This window comes from Triturus cristatus, chromosome 8 (assembly GCF_964204655.1).
Source record: "Triturus cristatus chromosome 8, aTriCri1.1, whole genome shotgun sequence".
NCBI classification, from domain to species: Eukaryota; Metazoa; Chordata; class Amphibia; order Caudata; family Salamandridae; genus Triturus; species Triturus cristatus.
The window spans coordinates 739,487,092-739,511,176 of NC_140591.1; the positions used below are offsets into that span (position 1 = coordinate 739,487,092).

At 41.8% G+C, this 24,085-nt stretch overlaps 3 non-coding genes across 3 annotated transcripts; all 3 read right to left on the minus strand.

Moving 5' to 3' along the window:
• Nucleotides 1-304: 304 nt before the first annotated feature.
• Nucleotides 305-377, minus strand: TRNAV-CAC (transfer RNA valine (anticodon CAC)). The gene has a single exon. It is a non-coding gene; the product is annotated as a tRNA-Val (tRNA).
• An 11,892-nt stretch (nucleotides 378-12,269) lies between these two features.
• Nucleotides 12,270-12,342, minus strand: TRNAV-CAC (transfer RNA valine (anticodon CAC)). The gene has a single exon. It is a non-coding gene; the product is annotated as a tRNA-Val (tRNA).
• A 9,496-nt stretch (nucleotides 12,343-21,838) lies between these two features.
• On the minus strand, nucleotides 21,839-21,911 carry TRNAV-CAC (transfer RNA valine (anticodon CAC)). The gene has a single exon. It is a non-coding gene; the product is annotated as a tRNA-Val (tRNA).
• Between the last annotated feature and the right edge of the window lie 2,174 nt (nucleotides 21,912-24,085).

Below are 24,085 nucleotides of genomic sequence, written 5' to 3' on the forward strand. Positions count from 1 at the left end.
CATCTTGGAATTGAGCCGAGGGCCTCTGCACTCAAAGCCAGAAACACTCCACTAAAATAAGATTCCTGTTGGTGCCAACAATTCTCCATGTTAATGCTTGTTCTAGGTGAGCAGTGAACCGATTGCAGGGCTCTTTTGAAGGCAAGGTCTGAGAACCAACAGATACATCCACACGCTGATTACTTTAGTGTTTTGAGAGAATTCCCTTTCTTGGAACGAGATTGCATGAAATAATCTTCAGGGCTTGGACAATTCCATGGCAAATCGGCACCTATCAACATTGTAGCCAACACAATATAACAACTGTTTCTGCCCGGTTTCGAACCGGGGACCTTTCGCGTGTGAGGCGAACGTGATAACCACTACACTACAGAAACAGATACCTACAGTTGATTTTTCTGTAATGAAACTGCTCCGAACTGGCTATTCCATGGGCCTCTGGCTTTAGATTTCTTTCATGCAACCTGCCCGACATCCCTAGCTGAACGCTCGTACATGCCATGCAAGACCAGATGTTTGGTATTAGCTCAGACTGGGCAGGGCTGAAGCATGAGACTCTAGCAAAGAATTATCCACTACTGCAAAGAAAAAATTGATGTTGGTTTTGAAACGCAAACTTCAAAACAACTTGAAAAGAATACCAAGAAAAGGGCTCGTCCGGGATTTGAACCCGGGACCTCTCGCACCCAAAGCGAGAATCATACCCCTAGACCAACGAGCCCTCAAAATCCTCTTACCTCTCAAAAGCTAATACCGGCTCTAAGCCCGCAATGAAGATCATGCTGGTATCTTTATGATGCTTGGTCTGTGAATACGCATGAAAGTCAGTCTCAACTTACCCTTTCTCAAACGATAGCACTATCATTTACAAGTGTCTCCTTTTATTCCGTCCCAGCTTTGGACACGTCTTACAGGAAGTCAGCCCTTATTTATATATTTCTGCAGTGGCTGAAGCTTAATGAGAAAGAGTAACAAGTTGTTCATAACAACATAAGAAACACATTGTGCATTTTCTCTCAAATACTCCTTCACTTTGTGCCAAAAAAAATACCAAGGTGAATACCTAGGCCACAGATTCAAGCTAAAGATCTTCCTGCTGAATGCAAGGCGCAATAAAAACTGCATATCGCTGGACTAAAGCATTCCTTGCATAGCCTCTAACATCATAACATAACTGAGCTGCTAGCAGCAAGCTAACCAATACCTTTCTGAAATGAGAATGACATGTGCTTATCTGCTCGATCAGGCTCGATCAGGCGAGATTTAGAAAAGGTGGAAAGGGTCCAAGTGGATGCCCCTTCCTTTTTAGGGTGGGTCCTGCTGACTATCATAGGATTGCTTGTAAAAGTGGCCAGGGTCAGAGGAAAAGCTGCCAACACTTCTTAGCGTTCTCTATAGATGCAGCCATTTTCTGTGACTGTAATTTCGGCCTTTTCCCAGAAGTCTCTATTCTGCCTATGCAAATTAACAAAAGCAGTGCTTATTCCTCACTTGCTCAAATGTCCTTCCTGTCCAGAAAGCTCTGATTAAGCATGCTTATTTTCTTTTTCTGGGATATTTTAAATTGTTTCGCTGTCCAGTCTGTGGCAGTAGAAAGCTGCTTATGATGCCAGGTTTTGATGAATCCCCAAGGTACAAGTACAGAGGAATATATCAGTCTCTAGGATATGGAACTTTTAGCTAAAACATCACAATATGTGATGCTTGCCAAGAAAACACTACATTCTGGAGCGCTGATGATCAGAACATTCTGCTCCTGAAGGATAGAAAAGACAGCTTGATTGAAATAAAGTCTGTTTATATTGACGCTCTCTCTCTCCCTATATATACATACATGCGTACACACACACACACAGGTATGTCATGCATTTCTTCAGATTTGTTTCAACCATTTACCATTTATTGGAGAATCCCTACTTTTCAAGTGACTGAAAATGAAGTCATCTCTGGCACTTTTTGTGCAAAGTAAGAGACACACATGACACCTTTTTATAAAAGTCATCGGTTTCTTTGTTACTGTGTACTTTCAAAGCATGGGGCTTTCACACGTCAGGTAAACCTGATTACCACTACACAACAAAAGCAGATGCAGCTTTCTTATCTATGTCGTGATAGAACAGTTGTGAATTGAGTAGAAGAAGGGCCCTGATGTGATACTTATTACATGCAGCCTGTAAGATAGTCAAACATGCAGGCTAGGAAGGAAGATGCAAATATCAATGTATTAGAAAAACACCTAAAGGCGAGTGATATGCTTTCATTCATGCATGGCTAGGAAAAATCGCCATACTGTTGCAAACATTCTTACACCACCAACTGGAAATAAATGATTCTGACATTAAACGTAAAGGTGACAATGCATTTGTATCATCACCTTGAGAAGGATCATCTTGGAATTGAGCCGAGGGCCTCTGCACTCAAAGCCAGAAACACTCCACTAAAATAAGATTCCTGTTGGTGCCAACAATTCTCCATGTTAATGCTTGTTCTAGGTGAGCAGTGAACCGATTGCAGGGCTCTTTTGAAAGCAAGGTCTGAGAACCAACAGATACATCCACACGCCGATTACTTTAGTGTTTTGAGAGAATTCCCTTTCTTGGAACGAGATTGCATGAAATAATCTTCAGGGCTTGGACAATTCCATGGCAAAACGGCACCTATCAACATTGTAGCCAACACAATATAACAACTGTTTCTGCCCGGTTTCAAACCGGGGACCTTTCGCGTGTGAGGCAAACGTGATAACCACTACACTACAGAAACAGATACCTACAGTTGATTTTTCTGTAATGAAACTGCTCCGAACTGGCTATTCCATGGGCCTCTGGCTTTAGATTTCTTTCATGCAACCTGCCCGACATCCCTAGCTGAACGCTCGTACATGCCATGCAAGACCAGATGTTTGGTATTAGCTCAGACTGGGCAGGGCTGAAGCATGAGACTCTAGCAAAGAATTATCCACTACTGCAAAGAAAAAATTGATGTTGGTTTTGAAACGCAAACTTCAAAACAACTTGAAAAGAGTACCAAGAAAAGGGCTCGTCCGGGATTTGAACCCGGGACCTCTCGCACCCAAAGCGAGAATCATACCCCTAGACCAACGAGCCCTCAAAATCCTCTTACCTCTCAAAAGCTAATACCGGCTCTAAGCCCGCAATGAAGATCATGCTGGTATCTTTATGATGCTTGGTCTGTGAATACGCATGAAAGTCAGTCTCAACTTACCCTTTCTCAAACGATAGCACTATCATTTACAAGTGTCTCCTTTTATTCCGTCCCAGCTTTGGACACGTCTTACAGGAAGTCAGCCCTTATTTATATATTTCTTCAGTGGCTGAAGCTTAATGAGAAAGAGTAACAAGTTGTTCATAACAACATAAGAAACACATTGTGCATTTTCTCTCAAATACTCCTTCACTTTGTGCCAAAAGAAATACCAAGGTGAATACCTAGGCCACAGATTCAAGCTAAAGATCTTCCTGCTGAATGCAAGGCGCAATAAAAACTGCATATCGCTGGACTAAAGCATTCCTTGCATAGCCTCTAACATCATAACATAACTGAGCTGCTAGCAGCAAGCTAACCAATACCTTTCTGAAATGAGAATGACATGTGCTTATCTGCTCAATCAGTGCTCAATCAGGCTCGATCAGGCGAGATTTAGAAAAGGTGGAAAGGGTCCAAGTGGATGCCCCTTCCTTTTTAGGGTGGGTCCTGCTGACTATCATAGGATTGCTTGTAAAAGTGGCCAGGGTCAGAGGAAAAGCTGCCAACACTTCTTAGCGTTCTCTATAGATGCAGCCATTTTCTGTGACTGTAATTTCGGCCTTTTCCCAGAAGTCTCTATTCTGCCTATGCAAATTAACAAAAGCAGTGCTTATTCCTCACTTGCTCAAATGTCCTTCCTGTCCAGAAAGCTCTGATTAAGCATGCTTATTTTCTTTTTCTGGGATATTTTAAATTGTTTCGCTGTCCAGTCTGTGGCAGTAGAAAGCTGCTTATGATGCCAGGTTTTGATGAATCCCCAAGGTACAAGTACAGAGGAATATATCAGTCTCTAGGATATGGAACTTTTAGCTAACACATCACAATATGTGATGCTTGCCAAGAAAACACTACATTCTGGAGCGCTGATGATCAGAACATTCTGCTCCTGAAGGATAGAAAAGACAGCTTGATTGAAATAAAGTCTGTTTATATTGACGCTCTCTCTCTCCCTATATATACATACATGCGTACACACACACACACAGGTATGTCATGCATTTCTTCAGATTTGTTTCAACCATTTACCATTTATTGGAGAATCCCTACTTTTCAAGTGACTGCAAATGAAGTCATCTCTGGCACTTTTTGTGCAAAGTAAGAGACACACATGACACCTTTTTATAAAAGTCATCGGTTTCTTTGTTACTGTGTACTTTCAAAGCATGGGGCTTTCACACGTCAGGTAAACCTGATTACCACTACACAACAAAAGCAGATGCAGCTTTCTTATCTATGTCGTGATAGAACAGTTGTGAATTGAGTAGAAGAAGGGCCCTGATGTGATACTTATTACATGCAGCCTGTAAGATAGTCAAACATGCAGGCTAGGAAGGAAGATGCAAATATCAATGTATTAGAAAAACACCTAAAGGCGAGTGATATGCTTTCATTCATGCATGGCTAGGAAAAATCGCCATACTGTTGCAAACATTCTTACACCACCAACTGGAAATAAATGATTCTGACATTAAACGTAAAGGTGACAATGCATTTGTATCATCACCTTGAGAAGGATCATCTTGGAATTGAGCCGAGGGCCTCTGCACTCAAAGCCAGAAACACTCCACTAAAATAAGATTCCTGTTGGTGCCAACAATTCTCCATGTTAATGCTTGTTCTAGGTGAGCAGTGAACCGATTGCAGGGCTCTTTTGAAAGCAAGGTCTGAGAACCAACAGATACATCCACACGCCGATTACTTTAGTGTTTTGAGAGAATTCCCTTTCTTGGAACGAGATTGCATGAAATAATCTTCAGGGCTTGGACAATTCCATGGCAAAACGGCACCTATCAACATTGTAGCCAACACAATATAACAACTGTTTCTGCCCGGTTTCAAACCGGGGACCTTTCGCGTGTGAGGCAAACGTGATAACCACTACACTACAGAAACAGATACCTACAGTTGATTTTTCTGTAATGAAACTGCTCCGAACTGGCTATTCCATGGGCCTCTGGCTTTAGATTTCTTTCATGCAACCTGCCCGACATCCCTAGCTGAACGCTCGTACATGCCATGCAAGACCAGATGTTTGGTATTAGCTCAGACTGGGCAGGGCTAAAGCATGAGACTCTAGCAAAGAATTATCCACTACTGCAAAGAAAAAATTGATGTTGGTTTTGAAACGCAAACTTCAAAACAACTTGAAAAGAGTACCAAGAAAAGGGCTCGTCCGGGATTTGAACCCGGGACCTCTCGCACCCAAAGCGAGAATCATACCCCTAGACCAACGAGCCCTCAAAATCCTCTTACCTCTCAAAAGCTAATACCGGCTCTAAGCCCGCAATGAAGATCATGCTGGTATCTTTATGATGCTTGGTCTGTGAATACGCATGAAAGTCAGTCTCAACTTACCCTTTCTCAAACGATAGCACTATCATTTACAAGTGTCTCCTTTTATTCCGTCCCAGCTTTGGACACGTCTTACAGGAAGTCAGCCCTTATTTATATATTTCTGCAGTGGCTGAAGCTTAATGAGAAAGAGTAACAAGTTGTTCATAACAACATAAGAAACACATTGTGCATTTTCTCTCAAATACTCCTTCACTTTGTGCCAAAAGAAATACCAAGGTGAATACCTAGGTCACAGATTCAAGCTAAAGATCTTCCTGCTGAATGCAAGGCGCAATAAAAACTGCATATCGCTGGACGAAAGCATTCCTTGCATAGCCTCTAACATCATAACATAACTGAGCTGCTAGCAGCAAGCTAACCAATACCTTTCTGAAATGAGAATGACATGTGCTTATCTGCTCAATCAGTGCTCAATAGGCTCGATCAGGCGAGATTTAGAAAAGGTGGAAAGGGTCCAAGTGGATGCCCCTTCCTTTTTAGGGTGGGTCCTGCTGACTATCATAGGATTGCTTGTAAAAGTGGCCAGGGTCAGAGGAAAAGCTGCCAACACTTCTTAGCGTTCTCTATAGATGCAGCCATTTTCTGTGACTGTAATTTCGGCCTTTTCCCAGAAGTCTCTATTCTGCCTATGCAAATTAACAAAAGCAGTGCTTATTCCTCACTTGCTCAAATGTCCTTCCTGTCCAGAAAGCTCTGATTAAGCATGCTTATTTTCTTTTTCTGGGATATTTTAAATTGTTTCGCTGTCCAGTCTGTGGCAGTAGAAAGCTGCTTATGATGCCAGGTTTTGATGAATCCCCAAGGTACAAGTACAGAGGAATATATCAGTCTCTAGGATATGGAACTTTTAGCTAACACATCACAATATGTGATGCTTGCCAAGAAAACACTACATTCTGGAGCGCTGATGATCAGAACATTCTGCTCCTGAAGGATAGAAAAGACAGCTTGATTGAAATAAAGTCTGTTTATATTGACGCTCTCTCTCTCCCTATATATACATACATGCGTACACACACACACACAGGTATGTCATGCATTTCTTCAGATTTGTTTAAACCATTTACCATTTATTGGAGAATCCCTACTTTTCAAGTGACTGCAAATGAAGTCATCTCTGGCACTTTTTGTGCAAAGTAAGAGACACACATGACACCTTTTTATAAAAGTCATCGGTTTCTTTGTTACTGTGTACTTTCAAAGCATGGGGCTTTCACACGTCAGGTAAACCTGATTACCACTACACAACAAAAGCAGATGCAGCTTTCTTATCTATGTCGTGATAGAACAGTTGTGAATTGAGTAGAAGAAGGGCCCTGATGTGATACTTATTACATGCAGCCTGTAAGATAGTCAAACATGCAGGCTAGGAAGGAAGATGCAAATATCAATGTATTAGAAAAACACCTAAAGGCGAGTGATATGCTTTCATTCATGCATGGCTAGGAAAAATCGCCATACTGTTGCAAACATTCTTACACCACCAACTGGAAATAAATGATTCTGACATTAAACGTAAAGGTGACAATGCATTTGTATCATCACCTTGAGAAGGATCATCTTGGAATTGAGCCGAGGGCCTCTGCACTCAAAGCCAGAAACACTCCACTAAAATAAGATTCCTGTTGGTGCCAACAATTCTCCATGTTAATGCTTGTTCTAGGTGAGCAGTGAACCGATTGCAGGGCTCTTTTGAAAGCAAGGTCTGAGAACCAACAGATACATCCACACGCCGATTACTTTAGTGTTTTGAGAGAATTCCCTTTCTTGGAACGAGATTGCATGAAATAATCTTCAGGGCTTGGACAATTCCATGGCAAAACGGCACCTATCAACATTGTAGCCAACACAATATAACAACTGTTTCTGCCCGGTTTCAAACCAGGGACCTTTCGCGTGTGAGGCAAACGTGATAACCACTACACTACAGAAACAGATACCTACAGTTGATTTTTCTGTAATGAAACTGCTCCGAACTGGCTATTCCATGGGCCTCTGGCTTTAGATTTCTTTCATGCAACCTGCCCGACATCCCTAGCTGAACGCTCGTACATGCCATGCAAGACCAGATGTTTGGTATTAGCTCAGACTGGGCAGGGCTGAAGCATGAGACTCTAGCAAAGAATTATCCACTACTGCAAAGAAAAAATTGATGTTGGTTTTGAAACGCAAACTTCAAAACAACTTGAAAAGAGTACCAAGAAAAGGGCTCGTCCGGGATTTGAACCCGGGACCTCTCGCACCCAAAGCGAGAATCATACCCCTAGACCAACGAGCCCTCAAAATCCTCTTACCTCTCAAAAGCTAATACCGGCTCTAAGCCCGCAATGAAGATCATGCTGGTATCTTTATGATGCTTGGTCTGTGAATACGCATGAAAGTCAGTCTCAACTTACCCTTTCTCAAACGATAGCACTATCATTTACAAGTGTCTCCTTTTATTCCGTCCCAGCTTTGGACACGTCTTACAGGAAGTCAGCCCTTATTTATATATTTCTGCAGTGGCTGAAGCTTAATGAGAAAGAGTAACAAGTTGTTCATAACAACATAAGAAACACATTGTGCATTTTCTCTCAAATACTCCTTCACTTTGTGCCAAAAGAAATACCAAGGTGAATACCTAGGCCACAGATTCAAGCTAAAGATCTTCCTGCTGAATGCAAGGCGCAATAAAAACTGCATATCGCTGGACTAAAGCATTCCTTGCATAGCCTCTAACATCATAACATAACTGAGCTGCTAGCAGCAAGCTAACCAATACCTTTCTGAAATGAGAATGACATGTGCTTATCTGCTCAATCAGTGCTCAATCAGGCGAGATTTAGAAAAGGTGGAAAGGGTCCAAGTGGATGCCCCTTCCTTTTTAGGGTGGGTCCTGCTGACTATCATAGGATTGCTTGTAAAAGTGGTCAGGGTCAGAGGAAAAGCTGCCAACACTTCTTAGCGTTCTCTATAGATGCAGCCATTTTCTGTGACTGTAATTTCGGCCTTTTCCCAGAACTCTCTATTCTGCCTATGCAAATTAACAAAAGCAGTGCTTATTCCTCACTTGCTCAAAGGTCCTTCCTGTCCAGAAAGCTCTGATTAAGCATGCTTATTTTCTTTTTCTGGGATATTTTAAATTGTTTCGCTGTCCAGTCTGTGGCAGTAGAAAGCTGCTTATGATGCCAGGTTTTGATGAATCCCCAAGGTACAAGTACAGAGGAATATATCAGTCTCTAGGATATGGAACTTTTAGCTAACACATCACAATATGTGATGCTTGCCAAGAAAACACTACATTCTGGAGCGCTGATGATCAGAACATTCTGCTCCTGAAGGATAGAAAAGACAGCTTGATTGAAATAAAGTCTGTTTATATTGACGCTCTCTCTCTCCCTATATATACATACATGCGTACACACACACACACACAGGTATGTCATGCATTTCTTCAGATTTGTTTCAACCATTTACCATTTATTGGAGAATCCCTACTTTTCAAGTGACTGCAAATGAAGTCATCTCTGGCACTTTTTGTGCAAAGTAAGAGACGCACATGACACCTTTTTATAAAAGTCATCGGTTTCTTTGTTACTGTGTACTTTCAAAGCATGGGGCTTTCACACGTCAGGTAAACCTGATTACCACTACACAACAAAAGCAGATGCAGCTTTCTTATCTATGTCGTGATAGAACAGTTGTGAATTGAGTAGAAGAAGGGCCCTGATGTGATACTTATTACATGCAGCCTGTAAGATAGTCAAACATGCAGGCTAGGAAGGAAGATGCAAATATCAATGTATTAGAAAAACACCTAAAGGCGAGTGATATGCTTTCATTCATGCATGGCTAGGAAAAATCGCCATACTGTTGCAAACATTCTTACACCACCAACTGGAAATAAATGATTCTGACATTGATCGTAAAGGTGACAATGCATTTGTATCATCACCTTGAGAAGGATCATCTTGGAATTGAGCCGAGGGCCTCTGCACTCAAAGCCAGAAACACTCCACTAAAATAAGATTCCTGTTGGTGCCAACAATTCTCCATGTTAATGCTTGTTCTAGGTGAGCAGTGAACCGATTGCAGGGCTCTTTTGAAAGCAAGGTCTGAGAACCAACAGATACATCCACACGCCGATTACTTTAGTGTTTTGAGAGAATTCCCTTTCTTGGAACGAGATTGCATGAAATAATCTTCAGGGCTTGGACAATTCCATGGCAAAACGGCACCTATCAACATTGTAGCCAACACAATATAACAACTGTTTCTGCCCGGTTTCGAACCGGGGACCTTTCGCGTGTGAGGCAAACGTGATAACCACTACACTACAGAAACAGATACCTACAGTTGATTTTTCTGTAATGAAACTGCTCCGAACTGGCTATTCCATGGGCCTCTGGCTTTAGATTTCTTTCATGCAACCTGCCCGACATCCCTAGCTGAACGCTCGTACATGCCATGCAAGACCAGATGTTTGGTATTAGCTCAGACTGGGCAGGGCTGAAGCATGAGACTCTAGCAAAGAATTATCCACTACTGCGAAGAAAAAATTGATGTTGGTTTTGAAACGCAAACTTCAAAACAACTTGAAAAGAGTACCAAGAAAAGGGCTCGTCCGGGATTTGAACCCGGGACCTCTCGCACCCAAAGCGAGAATCATACCCCTAGACCAACGAGCCCTCAAAATCCTCTTACCTCTCAAAAGCTAATACCGGCTCTAAGCCCGCAATGAAGATCATGCTGGTATCTTTATGATGCTTGGTCTGTGAATACGCATGAAAGTCAGTCTCAACTTACCCTTTCTCAAACGATAGCACTATCATTTACAAGTGTCTCCTTTTATTCCGTCCCAGCTTTGGACACGTCTTACAGGAAGTCAGCCCTTATTTATATATTTCTGCAGTGGCTGAAGCTTAATGAGAAAGAATAACAAGTTGTTCATAACAACCTAAGAAACACATTGTGCATTTTCTCTCAAATACTCCTTCACTTTGTGCCAAAAGAAATACCAAGGTGAATACCTAGGCCACAGATTCAAGCTAAAGATCTTCCTGGTGAATGCAAGGCGCAATAAAAACTGCATATCGCTGGACTAAAGCATTCCTTGCATAGCCTCTAACATCATAACATAACTGAGCTGCTAGCAGCAAGCTAACCAATACCTTTCTGAAATGAGAATGACATGTGCTTATCTGCTCAATCAGTGCTCAATGAGGCTCGATCAGGCGAGATTTAGAAAAGGTGGAAAGGGTCCAAGTGGATGCCCCTTCCTTTTTAGGGTGGGTCCTGCTGACTATCATAGGATTGCTTGTAAAAGTGGCCAGGGTCAGAGGAAAAGCTGCCAACACTTCTTAGCGTTCTCTATAGATGCAGCCATTTTCTGTGACTGTAATTTCGGCCTTTTCCCAGAAGTCTCTATTCTGCCTATGCAAATTAACAAAAGCAGTGCTTATTCCTCACTTGCTCAAATGTCCTTCCTGTCCAGAAAGCTCTGATTAAGCATGCTTATTTTCTTTTTCTGGGATATTTTAAATTGTTTCGCTGTCCAGTCTGTGGCAGTAGAAAGCTGCTTATGATGCCAGGTTTTGATGAATTCCCAAGGTACAAGTACAGAGGAATATGTCAGTCTCTAGGATATGGAACTTTTAGCTAACACATCACAATATGTGATGCTTGCCAAGAAAACACTACATTCTGGAGCGCTGATGATCAGAACATTCTGCTCCTGAAGGATAGAAAAGACAGCTTGATTGAAATAAAGTCTGTTTATATTGACGCTCTCTCTCTCCCTATATATACATACATGCGTACACACACACACACAGGTATGTCATGCATTTCTTCAGATTTGTTTCAACCATTTACCATTTATTGGAGAATCCCTACTTTTCAAGTGACTGCAAATGAAGTCATCTCTGGCACTTTTTGTGCAAAGTAAGAGACACACATGACACCTTTTTATAAAAGTCATCGGTTTCTTTGTTACTGTGTACTTTCAAAGCATGGGGCTTTCACACGTCAGGTAAACCTGATTACCACTACACAACAAAAGCAGATGCAGCTTTCTTATCTATGTCGTGATAGAACAGTTGTGAATTGAGTAGAAGAAGGGCCCTGATGTGATACTTATTACATGCAGCCTGTAAGATAGTCAAACATGCAGGCTAGGAAGGAAGATGCAAATATCAATGTATTAGAAAAACACCTAAAGGCGAGTGATATGCTTTCATTCATGCATGGCTAGGAAAAATCGCCATACTGTTGCAAACATTCTTACACCACCAACTGGAAATAAATGATTCTGACATTAAACGTAAAGGTGACAATGCATTTGTATCATCACCTTGAGAAGGATCATCTTGGAATTGAGCCGAGGGCCTCTGCACTCAAAGCCAGAAACACTCCACTAAAATAAGATTCCTGTTGGTGCCAACAATTCTCCATGTTAATGCTTGTTCTAGGTGAGCAGTGAACCGATTGCAGGGCTCTTTTGAAGGCAAGGTCTGAGAACCAACAGATACATCCACACGCTGATTACTTTAGTGTTTTGAGAGAATTCCCTTTCTTGGAACGAGATTGCATGAAATAATCTTCAGGGCTTGGACAATTCCATGGCAAAACAGCACCTATCAACATTGTAGCCAACACAATATAACAACTGTTTCTGCCCGGTTTCGAACCGGGGACCTTTCGCGTGTGAGGCGAACGTGATAACCACTACACTACAGAAACAGATACCTACAGTTGATTTTTCTGTAATGAAACTGCTCCGAACTGGCTATTCCATGGGCCTCTGGCTTTAGATTTCTTTCATGCAACCTGCCCGACATCCCTAGCTGAACGCTCGTACATGCCATGCAAGACCAGATGTTTGGTATTAGCTCAGACTGGGCAGGGCTGAAGCATGAGACTCTAGCAAAGAATTATCCACTACTGCAAAGAAAAAATTGATGTTGGTTTTGAAACGCAAACTTCAAAACAACTTGAAAAGAATACCAAGAAAAGGGCTCGTCCGGGATTTGAACCCGGGACCTCTCGCACCCAAAGCGAGAATCATACCCCTAGACCAACGAGCCCTCAAAATCCTCTTACCTCTCAAAAGCTAATACCGGCTCTAAGCCCGCAATGAAGATCATGCTGGTATCTTTATGATGCTTGGTCTGTGAATACGCATGAAAGTCAGTCTCAACTTACCCTTTCTCAAACGATAGCACTATCATTTACAAGTGTCTCCTTTTATTCCGTCCCAGCTTTGGACACGTCTTACAGGAAGTCAGCCCTTATTTATATATTTCTGCAGTGGCTGAAGCTTAATGAGAAAGAGTAACAAGTTGTTCATAACAACATAAGAAACACATTGTGCATTTTCTCTCAAATACTCCTTCACTTTGTGCCAAAAAAAATACCAAGGTGAATACCTAGGCCACAGATTCAAGCTAAAGATCTTCCTGCTGAATGCAAGGCGCAATAAAAACTGCATATCGCTGGACTAAAGCATTCCTTGCATAGCCTCTAACATCATAACATAACTGAGCTGCTAGCAGCAAGCTAACCAATACTTTTCTGAAATGAGAATGACATGTGCTTATCTGCTCAATCAGTGCTCGATCAGGAGAGATTTAGAAAAGGTGGAAAGGGTCCAAGTGGATGCCCCTTCCTTTTTAGGGTGGGTCCTGCTGACTATCATAGGATTGCTTGTAAAAGTGGCCAGGGTCAGAGGAAAAGCTGCCAACTCTTCTTAGCGTTCTCTATAGATGCAGCCATTTTCTGTGACTGTAATTTCGGCCTTTTCCCAGAAGTCTCTATTCTGCCTATGCAAATTAACAAAAGCAGTGCTTATTCCTCACTTGCTCAAATGTCCTTCCTGTCCAGAAAGCTCTGATTAAGCATGCTTATTTTCTTTTTCTGGGATATTTTAAATTGTTTCGCTGTCCAGTCTGTGGCAGTAGAAAGCTGCTTATGATGCCAGGTTTTGATGAATCCCCAAGGTACAAGTACAGAGGAATATATCAGTCTCTAGGATATGGAACTTTTAGCTAACACATCACAATATGTGATGCTTGCCAAGAAAACACTACATTCTGGAGCGCTGATGATCAGAACATTCTGCTCCTGAAGGATAGAAAAGACAGCTTGATTGAAATAAAGTCTGTTTATATTGACGCTCTCTCTCTCCCTATATATACATACATGCGTACACACACACACACAGGTATGTCATGCATTTCCTCAGATTTGTTTCAACCATTTACCATTTATTGGAGAATCCCTACTTTTCAAGTGACTGCAAATGAAGTCATCTCTGGCACTTTTTGTGCAAAGTAAGAGACACACATGACACCTTTTTATAAAAGTCATCGGTTTCTTTGTTACTGTGTACTTTCAAAGCATGGGGCTTTCACACGTCAGGTAAACCTGATTACCACTACACAACAAAAGCAGATGCAGCTTTCTTATCTATGTCGTGATAGAACAGTTGTGAATTGAGTAGAAGAAGGGCCCTGATGTGATACTTATTACATGCAGCCTGTAAGATAGTCAAACATGCAGGCTAGGAAGGAAGATGCAAATATCAATGTATTAGAAAAACACCTAAAGGCGAGTGATATGCTTTCATTCATGCATGGCTAGGAAAAATCGCCATACTGTTGCAAACATTCTTACACCACCAACTGGAAATAAATGATTCTGACATTAAACGTAAAGGTGACAATGCATTTGTATCATCACCTTGAGAAGGATCATCTTGGAATTGAGCCGAGGGCCTCTGCACTCAAAGCCAGAAACACTCCACTAAAATAAGATTCCTGTTGGTGCCAACAATTCTCCATGTTAATGCTTGTTCTAGGTGAGCAGTGAACCGATTGCAGGGCTCTTTTGAAAGCAAGGTCTGAGAACCAACAGATACATCCACACGCCGATTACTTTAGTGTTTTGAGAGAATTCCCTTTCTTGGAACGAGATTGCATGAAATAATCTTCAGGGCTTGGACAATTCCATGGCAAAACGGCACCTATCAACATTGTAGCCAACACAATATAACAACTGTTTCTGCCCGGTTTCAAACCGGGGACCTTTCGCGTGTGAGGCAAACGTGATAACCACTACACTACAGAAACAGATACCTACAGTTGATTTTTCTGTAATGAAACTGCTCCGAACTGGCTATTCCATGGGCCTCTGGCTTTAGATTTCTTTCATGCAACCTGCCCGACATCCCTAGCTGAACGCTCGTACATGCCATGCAAGACCAGATGTTTGGTATTAGCTCAGACTGGGCAGGGCTAAAGCATGAGACTCTAGCAAAGAATTATCCACTACTGCAAAGAAAAAATTGATGTTGGTTTTGAAACGCAAACTTCAAAACAACTTGAAAAGAGTACCAAGAAAAGGGCTCGTCCGGGATTTGAACCCGGGACCTCTCGCACCCAAAGCGAGAATCATACCCCTAGACCAACGAGCCCTCAAAATCCTCTTACCTCTCAAAAGCTAATACCGGCTCTAAGCCCGCAATGAAGATCATGCTGGTATCTTTATGATGCTTGGTCTGTGAATACGCATGAAAGTCAGTCTCAACTTACCCTTTCTCAAACGATAGCACTATCATTTACAAGTGTCTCCTTTTATTCCGTCCCAGCTTTGGACACGTCTTACAGGAAGTCAGCCCTTATTTATATATTTCTGCAGTGGCTGAAGCTTAATGAGAAAGAGTAACAAGTTGTTCATAACAACATAAGAAACACATTGTGCATTTTCTCTCAAATACTCCTTCACTTTGTGCCAAAAGAAATACCAAGGTGAATACCTAGGTCACAGATTCAAGCTAAAGATCTTCCTGCTGAATGCAAGGCGCAATAAAAACTGCATATCGCTGGACGAAAGCATTCCTTGCATAGCCTCTAACATCATAACATAACTGAGCTGCTAGCAGCAAGCTAACCAATACCTTTCTGAAATGAGAATGACATGTGCTTATCTGCTCAATCAGTGCTCAATAGGCTCGATCAGGCGAGATTTAGAAAAGGTGGAAAGGGTCCAAGTGGATGCCCCTTCCTTTTTAGGGTGGGTCCTGCTGACTATCATAGGATTGCTTGTAAAAGTGGCCAGGGTCAGAGGAAAAGCTGCCAACACTTCTTAGCGTTCTCTATAGATGCAGCCATTTTCTGTGACTGTAATTTCGGCCTTTTCCCAGAAGTCTCTATTCTGCCTATGCAAATTAACAAAAGCAGTGCTTATTCCTCACTTGCTCAAATGTCCTTCCTGTCCAGAAAGCTCTGATTAAGCATGCTTATTTTCTTTTTCTGGGATATTTTAAATTGTTTCGCTGTCCAGTCTGTGGCAGTAGAAAGCTGCTTATGATGCCAGGTTTTGATGAATCCCCAAGGTACAAGTACAGAGGAATATATCAGTCTCTAGGATATGGAACTTTTAGCTAACACATCACAATATGTGATGCTTGCCAAGAAAACACTACATTCTGGAGCGCTGATGATCAGAACATTCTGCTCCTGAAGGATAGAAAAGACAGCTTGATTGAAATAAAGTCTGTTTATATTGACGCTCTCTCTCTCCCTATATATACATACATGCGTACACACACACACACAGGTATGTCATGCATTTCTTCAGATTTGTTTCAACCATTTACCATTTATTGGAGAATCCCTACTTTTCAAGTGACTGCAAATGAAGTCATCTCTGGCACTTTTTGTGCAAAGTAAGAGACACACATGACACCTTTTTATAAAAGTCATCGGTTTCTTTGTTACTGTGTACTTTCAAAGCATGGGGCTTTCACACGTCAGGTAAACCTGATTACCACTACACAACAAAAGCAGATGCAGCTTTCTTATCTATGTCGTGATAGAACAGTTGTGAATTGAGTAGAAGAAGGGCCCTGATGTGATACTTATTACATGCAGCCTGTAAGATAGTCAAACATGCAGGCTAGGAAGGAAGATGCAAATATCAATGTATTAGAAAAACACCTAAAGGCGAGTGATATGCTTTCATTCATGCATGGCTAGGAAAAATCGCCATACTGTTGCAAACATTCTTACACCACCAACTGGAAATAAATGATTCTGACATTAAACGTAAAGGTGACAATGCATTTGTATCATCACCTTGAGAAGGATCATCTTGGAATTGAGCCGAGGGCCTCTGCACTCAAAGCCAGAAACACTCCACTAAAATAAGATTCCTGTTGGTGCCAACAATTCTCCATGTTAATGCTTGTTCTAGGTGAGCAGTGAACCGATTGCAGGGCTCTTTTGAAAGCAAGGTCTGAGAACCAACAGATACATCCACACGCCGATTACTTTAGTGTTTTGAGAGAATTCCCTTTCTTGGAACGAGATTGCATGAAATAATCTTCAGGGCTTGGACAATTCCATGGCAAAACGGCACCTATCAACATTGTAGCCAACACAATATAACAACTGTTTCTGCCCGGTTTCAAACCAGGGACCTTTCGCGTGTGAGGCAAACGTGATAACCACTACACTACAGAAACAGATACCTACAGTTGATTTTTCTGTAATGAAACTGCTCCGAACTGGCTATTCCATGGGCCTCTGGCTTTAGATTTCTTTCATGCAACCTGCCCGACATCCCTAGCTGAACGCTCGTACATGCCATGCAAGACCAGATGTTTGGTATTAGCTCAGACTGGGCAGGGCTGAAGCATGAGACTCTAGCAAAGAATTATCCACTACTGCAAAGAAAAAATTGATGTTGGTTTTGAAACGCAAACTTCAAAACAACTTGAAAAGAGTACCAAGAAAAGGGCTCGTCCGGGATTTGAACCCGGGACCTCTCGCACCCAAAGCGAGAATCATACCCCTAGACCAACGAGCCCTCAAAATCCTCTTACCTCTCAAAAGCTAATACCGGCTCTAAGCCCGCAATGAAGATCATGCTGGTATCTTTATGATGCTTGGTCTGTGAATACGCATGAAAGTCAGTCTCAACTTACCCTTTCTCAAACGATAGCACTATCATTTACAAGTGTCTCCTTTTATTCCGTCCCAGCTTTGGACACGTCTTACAGGAAGTCAGCCCTTATTTATATATTTCTGCAGTGGCTGAAGCTTAATGAGAAAGAGTAACAAGTTGTTCATAACAACATAAGAAACACATTGTGCATTTTCTCTCAAATACTCCTTCACTTTGTGCCAAAAGAAATACCAAGGTGAATACCTAGGCCACAGATTCAAGCTAAAGATCTTCCTGCTGAATGCAAGGCGCAATAAAAACTGCATATCGCTGGACTAAAGCATTCCTTGCATAGCCTCTAACATCATAACATAACTGAGCTGCTAGCAGCAAGCTAACCAATACCTTTCTGAAATGAGAATGACATGTGCTTATCTGCTCAATCAGTGCTCAATCAGGCGAGATTTAGAAAAGGTGGAAAGGGTCCAAGTGGATGCCCCTTCCTTTTTAGGGTGGGTCCTGCTGACTATCATAGGATTGCTTGTAAAAGTGGTCAGGGTCAGAGGAAAAGCTGCCAACACTTCTTAGCGTTCTCTATAGATGCAGCCATTTTCTGTGACTGTAATTTCGGCCTTTTCCCAGAACTCTCTATTCTGCCTATGCAAATTAACAAAAGCAGTGCTTATTCCTCACTTGCTCAAAGGTCCTTCCTGTCCAGAAAGCTCTGATTAAGCATGCTTATTTTCTTTTTCTGGGATATTTTAAATTGTTTCGCTGTCCAGTCTGTGGCAGTAGAAAGCTGCTTATGATGCCAGGTTTTGATGAATCCCCAAGGTACAAGTACAGAGGAATATATCAGTCTCTAGGATATGGAACTTTTAGCTAACACATCACAATATGTGATGCTTGCCAAGAAAACACTACATTCTGGAGCGCTGATGATCAGAACATTCTGCTCCTGAAGGATAGAAAAGACAGCTTGATTGAAATAAAGTCTGTTTATATTGACGCTCTCTCTCTCCCTATATATACATACATGCGTACACACACACACACACAGGTATGTCATGCATTTCTTCAGATTTGTTTCAACCATTTACCATTTATTGGAGAATCCCTACTTTTCAAGTGACTGCAAATGAAGTCATCTCTGGCACTTTTTGTGCAAAGTAAGAGACGCACATGACACCTTTTTATAAAAGTCATCGGTTTCTTTGTTACTGTGTACTTTCAAAGCATGGGGCTTTCACACGTCAGGTAAACCTGATTACCACTACACAACAAAAGCAGATGCAGCTTTCTTATCTATGTCGTGATAGAACAGTTGTGAATTGAGTAGAAGAAGGGCCCTGATGTGATACTTATTACATGCAGCCTGTAAGATAGTCAAACATGCAGGCTAGGAAGGAAGATGCAAATATCAATGTATTAGAAAAACACCTAAAGGCGAGTGATATGCTTTCATTCATGCATGGCTAGGAAAAATCGCCATACTGTTGCAAACATTCTTACACCACCAACTGGAAATAAATGATTCTGACATTGAACGTAAAGGTGACAATGCATTTGTATCATCACCTTGAGAAGGATCATCTTGGAATTGAGCCGAGGGCCTCTGCACTCAAAGCCAGAAACACTCCACTAAAATAAGATTCCTGTTGGTGCCAACAATTCTCCATGTTAATGCTTGTTCTAGGTGAGCAGTGAACCGATTGCAGGGCTCTTTTGAAAGCAAGGTCTGAGAACCAACAGATACATCCACACGCCGATTACTTTAGTGTTTTGAGAGAATTCCCTTTCTTGGAACGAGATTGCATGAAATAATCTTCAGGGCTTGGACAATTCCATGGCAAAACGGCACCTATCAACATTGTAGCCAACACAATATAACAACTGTTTCTGCCCGGTTTCGAACCGGGGACCTTTCGCGCGTGAGGCAAACGTGATAACCACTACACTACAGAAACAGATACCTACAGTTGATTTTTCTGTAATGAAACTGCTCCGAACTGGCTATTCCATGGGCCTCTGGCTTTAGATTTCTTTCATGCAACCTGCCCGACATCCCTAGCTGAACGCTCGTACATGCCATGCAAGACCAGATGTTTGGTATTAGCTCAGACTGGGCAGGGCTGAAGCATGAGACTCTAGCAAAGAATTATCCACTACTGCGAAGAAAAAATTGATGTTGGTTTTGAAACGCAAACTTCAAAACAACTTGAAAAGAGTACCAAGAAAAGGGCTCGTCCGCGATTTGAACCCGGGACCTCTCGCACCCAAAGCGAGAATCATACCCCTAGACCAACGAGCCCTCAAAATCCTCTTACCTCTCAAAAGCTAATACCGGCTCTAAGCCCGCAATGAAGATCATGCTGGTATCTTTATGATGCTTGGTCTGTGAATACGCATGAAAGTCAGTCTCAACTTACCCTTTCTCAAACGATAGCACTATCATTTACAAGTGTCTCCTTTTATTCCGTCCCAGCTTTGGACACGTCTTACAGGAAGTCAGCCCTTATTTATATATTTCTGCAGTGGCTGAAGCTTAATGAGAAAGAATAACAAGTTGTTCATAACAACCTAAGAAACACATTGTGCATTTTCTCTCAAATACTCCTTCACTTTGTGCCAAAAGAAATACCAAGGTGAATACCTAGGCCACAGATTCAAGCTAAAGATCTTCCTGGTGAATGCAAGGCGCAATAAAAACTGCATATCGCTGGACTAAAGCATTCCTTGCATAGCCTCTAACATCATAACATAACTGAGCTGCTAGCAGCAAGCTAACCAATACCTTTCTGAAATGAGAATGACATGTGCTTATCTGCTCAATCAGTGCTCAATGAGGCTCGATCAGGCGAGATTTAGAAAAGGTGGAAAGGGTCCAAGTGGATGCCCCTTCCTTTTTAGGGTGGGTCCTGCTGACTATCATAGGATTGCTTGTAAAAGTGGCCAGGGTCAGAGGAAAAGCTGCCAACACTTCTTAGCGTTCTCTATAGATGCAGCCATTTTCTGTGACTGTAATTTCGGCCTTTTCCCAGAAGTCTCTATTCTGCCTATGCAAATTAACAAAAGCAGTGCTTATTCCTCACTTGCTCAAATGTCCTTCCTGTCCAGAAAGCTCTGATTAAGCATGCTTATTTTCTTTTTCTGGGATATTTTAAATTGTTTCGCTGTCCAGTCTGTGGCAGTAGAAAGCTGCTTATGATGCCAGGTTTTGATGAATTCCCAAGGTACAAGTACAGAGGAATATGTCAGTCTCTAGGATATGGAACTTTTAGCTAACACATCACAATATGTGATGCTTGCCAAGAAAACACTACATTCTGGAGCGCTGATGATCAGAACATTCTGCTCCTGAAGGATAGAAAAGACAGCTTGATTGAAATAAAGTCTGTTTATATTGACGCTCTCTCTCTCCCTATATATACATACATGCGTACACACACACACACAGGTATGTCATGCATTTCTTCAGATTTGTTTCAACCATTTACCATTTATTGGAGAATCCCTACTTTTCAAGTGACTGCAAATGAAGTCATCTCTGGCACTTTTTGTGCAAAGTAAGAGACACACATGACACCTTTTTATAAAAGTCATCGGTTTCTTTGTTACTGTGTACTTTCAAAGCATGGGGCTTTCACACGTCAGGTAAACCTGATTACCACTACACAACAAAAGCAGATGCAGCTTTCTTATCTATGTCGTGATAGAACAGTTGTGAATTGAGTAGAAGAAGGGCCCTGATGTGATACTTATTACATGCAGCCTGTAAGATAGTCAAACATGCAGGCTAGGAAGGAAGATGCAAATATCAATGTATTAGAAAAACACCTAAAGGCGAGTGATATGCTTTCATTCATGCATGGCTAGGAAAAATCGCCATACTGTTGCAAACATTCTTACACCACCAACTGGAAATAAATGATTCTGACATTAAACGTAAAGGTGACAATGCATTTGTATCATCACCTTGAGAAGGATCATCTTGGAATTGAGCCGAGGGCCTCTGCACTCAAAGCCAGAAACACTCCACTAAAATAAGATTCCTGTTGGTGCCAACAATTCTCCATGTTAATGCTTGTTCTAGGTGAGCAGTGAACCGATTGCAGGGCTCTTTTGAAGGCAAGGTCTGAGAACCAACAGATACATCCACACGCTGATTACTTTAGTGTTTTGAGAGAATTCCCTTTCTTGGAACGAGATTGCATGAAATAATCTTCAGGGCTTGGACAATTCCATGGCAAAACAGCACCTATCAACATTGTAGCCAACACAATATAACAACTGTTTCTGCCCGGTTTCGAACCGGGGACCTTTCGCGTGTGAGGCGAACGTGATAACCACTACACTACAGAAACAGATACCTACAGTTGCTTTTTCTGTAATGAAACTGCTCCGAACTGGCTATTCCATGGGCCTCTGGCTTTAGATTTCTTTCATGCAACCTGCCCGACATCCCTAGCTGAACGCTCGTACATGCCATGCAAGACCAGATGTTTGGTATTAGCTCAGACTGGGCAGGGCTGAAGCATGAGACTCTAGCAAAGAATTATCCACTACTGCAAAGAAAAAATTGATGTTGGTTTTGAAACGCAAACTTCAAAACAACTTGAAAAGAATACCAAGAAAAGGGCTCGTCCGGGATTTGAACCCGGGACCTCTCGCACCCAAAGCGAGAATCATACCCCTAGACCAACGAGCCCTCAAAATCCTCTTACCTCTCAAAAGCTAATACCGGCTCTAAGCCCGCAATGAAGATCATGCTGGTATCTTTATGATGCTTGGTCTGTGAATACGCATGAAAGTCAGTCTCAACTTACCCTTTCTCAAACGATAGCACTATCATTTACAAGTGTCTCCTTTTATTCCGTCCCAGCTTTGGACACGTCTTACAGGAAGTCAGCCCTTATTTATATATTTCTGCAGTGGCTGAAGCTTAATGAGAAAGAGTAACAAGTTGTTCATAACAACATAAGAAACACATTGTGCATTTTCTCTCAAATACTCCTTCACTTTGAGCCAAAAAAAATACCAAGGTGAATACCTAGGCCACAGATTCAAGCTAAAGATCTTCCTGCTGAATGCAAGGCGCAATAAAAACTGCATATCGCTGGACTAAAGCATTCCTTGCATAGCCTCTAACATCATAACATAACTGAGCTGCTAGCAGCAAGCTAACCAATACCTTTCTGAAATGAGAATGACATGTGCTTATCTGCTCAATCAGTGCTCGATCAGGAGAGATTTAGAAAAGGTGGAAAGGGTCCAAGTGGATGCCCCTTCCTTTTTAGGGTGGGTCCTGCTGACTATCATAGGATTGCTTGTAAAAGTGGCCAGGGTCAGAGGAAAAGCTGCCAACTCTTCTTAGCGTTCTCTATAGATGCAGCCATTTTCTGTGACTGTAATTTCGGCCTTTTCCCAGAAGTCTCTATTCTGCCTATGCAAATTAACAAAAGCAGTGCTTATTCCTCACTTGCTCAAATGTCCTTCCTGTCCAGAAAGCTCTGATTAAGCATGCTTATTTTCTTTTTCTGGGATATTTTAAATTGTTTCGCTGTCCAGTCTGTGGCAGTAGAAAGCTGCTTATGATGCCAGGTTTTGATGAATCCCCAAGGTACAAGTACAGAGGAATATATCAGTCTCTAGGATATGGAACTTTTAGCTAACACATCACAATATGTGATGCTTGCCAAGAAAACACTACATTCTGGAGCGCTGATGATCAGAACATTCTGCTCCTGAAGGATAGAAAAGACAGCTTGATTGAAATAAAGTCTGTTTATATTGACGCTCTCTCTCTCCCTATATATACATACATGCGTACACACACACACACAGGTATGTCATGCATTTCCTCAGATTTGTTTCAACCATTTACCATTTATTGGAGAATCCCTACTTTTCAAGTGACTGCAAATGAAGTCATCTCTGGCACTTTTTGTGCAAAGTAAGAGACACACATGACACCTTTTTATAAAAGTCATCGGTTTCTTTGTTACTGTGTACTTTCAAAGCATGGGGCTTTCACACGTCAGGTAAACCTGATTACCACTACACAACAAAAGCAGATGCAGCTTTCTTATCTATGTCGTGATAGAACAGTTGTGAATTGAGTAGAAGAAGGGCCCTGATGTGATACTTATTACATGCAGCCTGTAAGATAGTCAAACATGCAGGCTAGGAAGGAAGATGCAAATATCAATGTATTAGAAAAACACCTAAAGGCGAGTGATATGCTTTCATTCATGCATGGCTAGGAAAAATCGCCATACTGTTGCAAACATTCTTACACCACCAACTGGAAATAAATGATTCTGACATTAAACGTAAAGGTGACAATGCATTTGTATCATCACCTTGAGAAGGATCATCTTGGAATTGAGCCGAGGGCCTCTGCACTCAAAGCCAGAAACACTCCACTAAAATAAGATTCCTGTTGGTGCCAACAATTCTCCATGTTAATGCTTGTTCTAGGTGAGCAGTGAACCGATTGCAGGGCTCTTTTGAAAGCAAGGTCTGAGAACCAACAGAT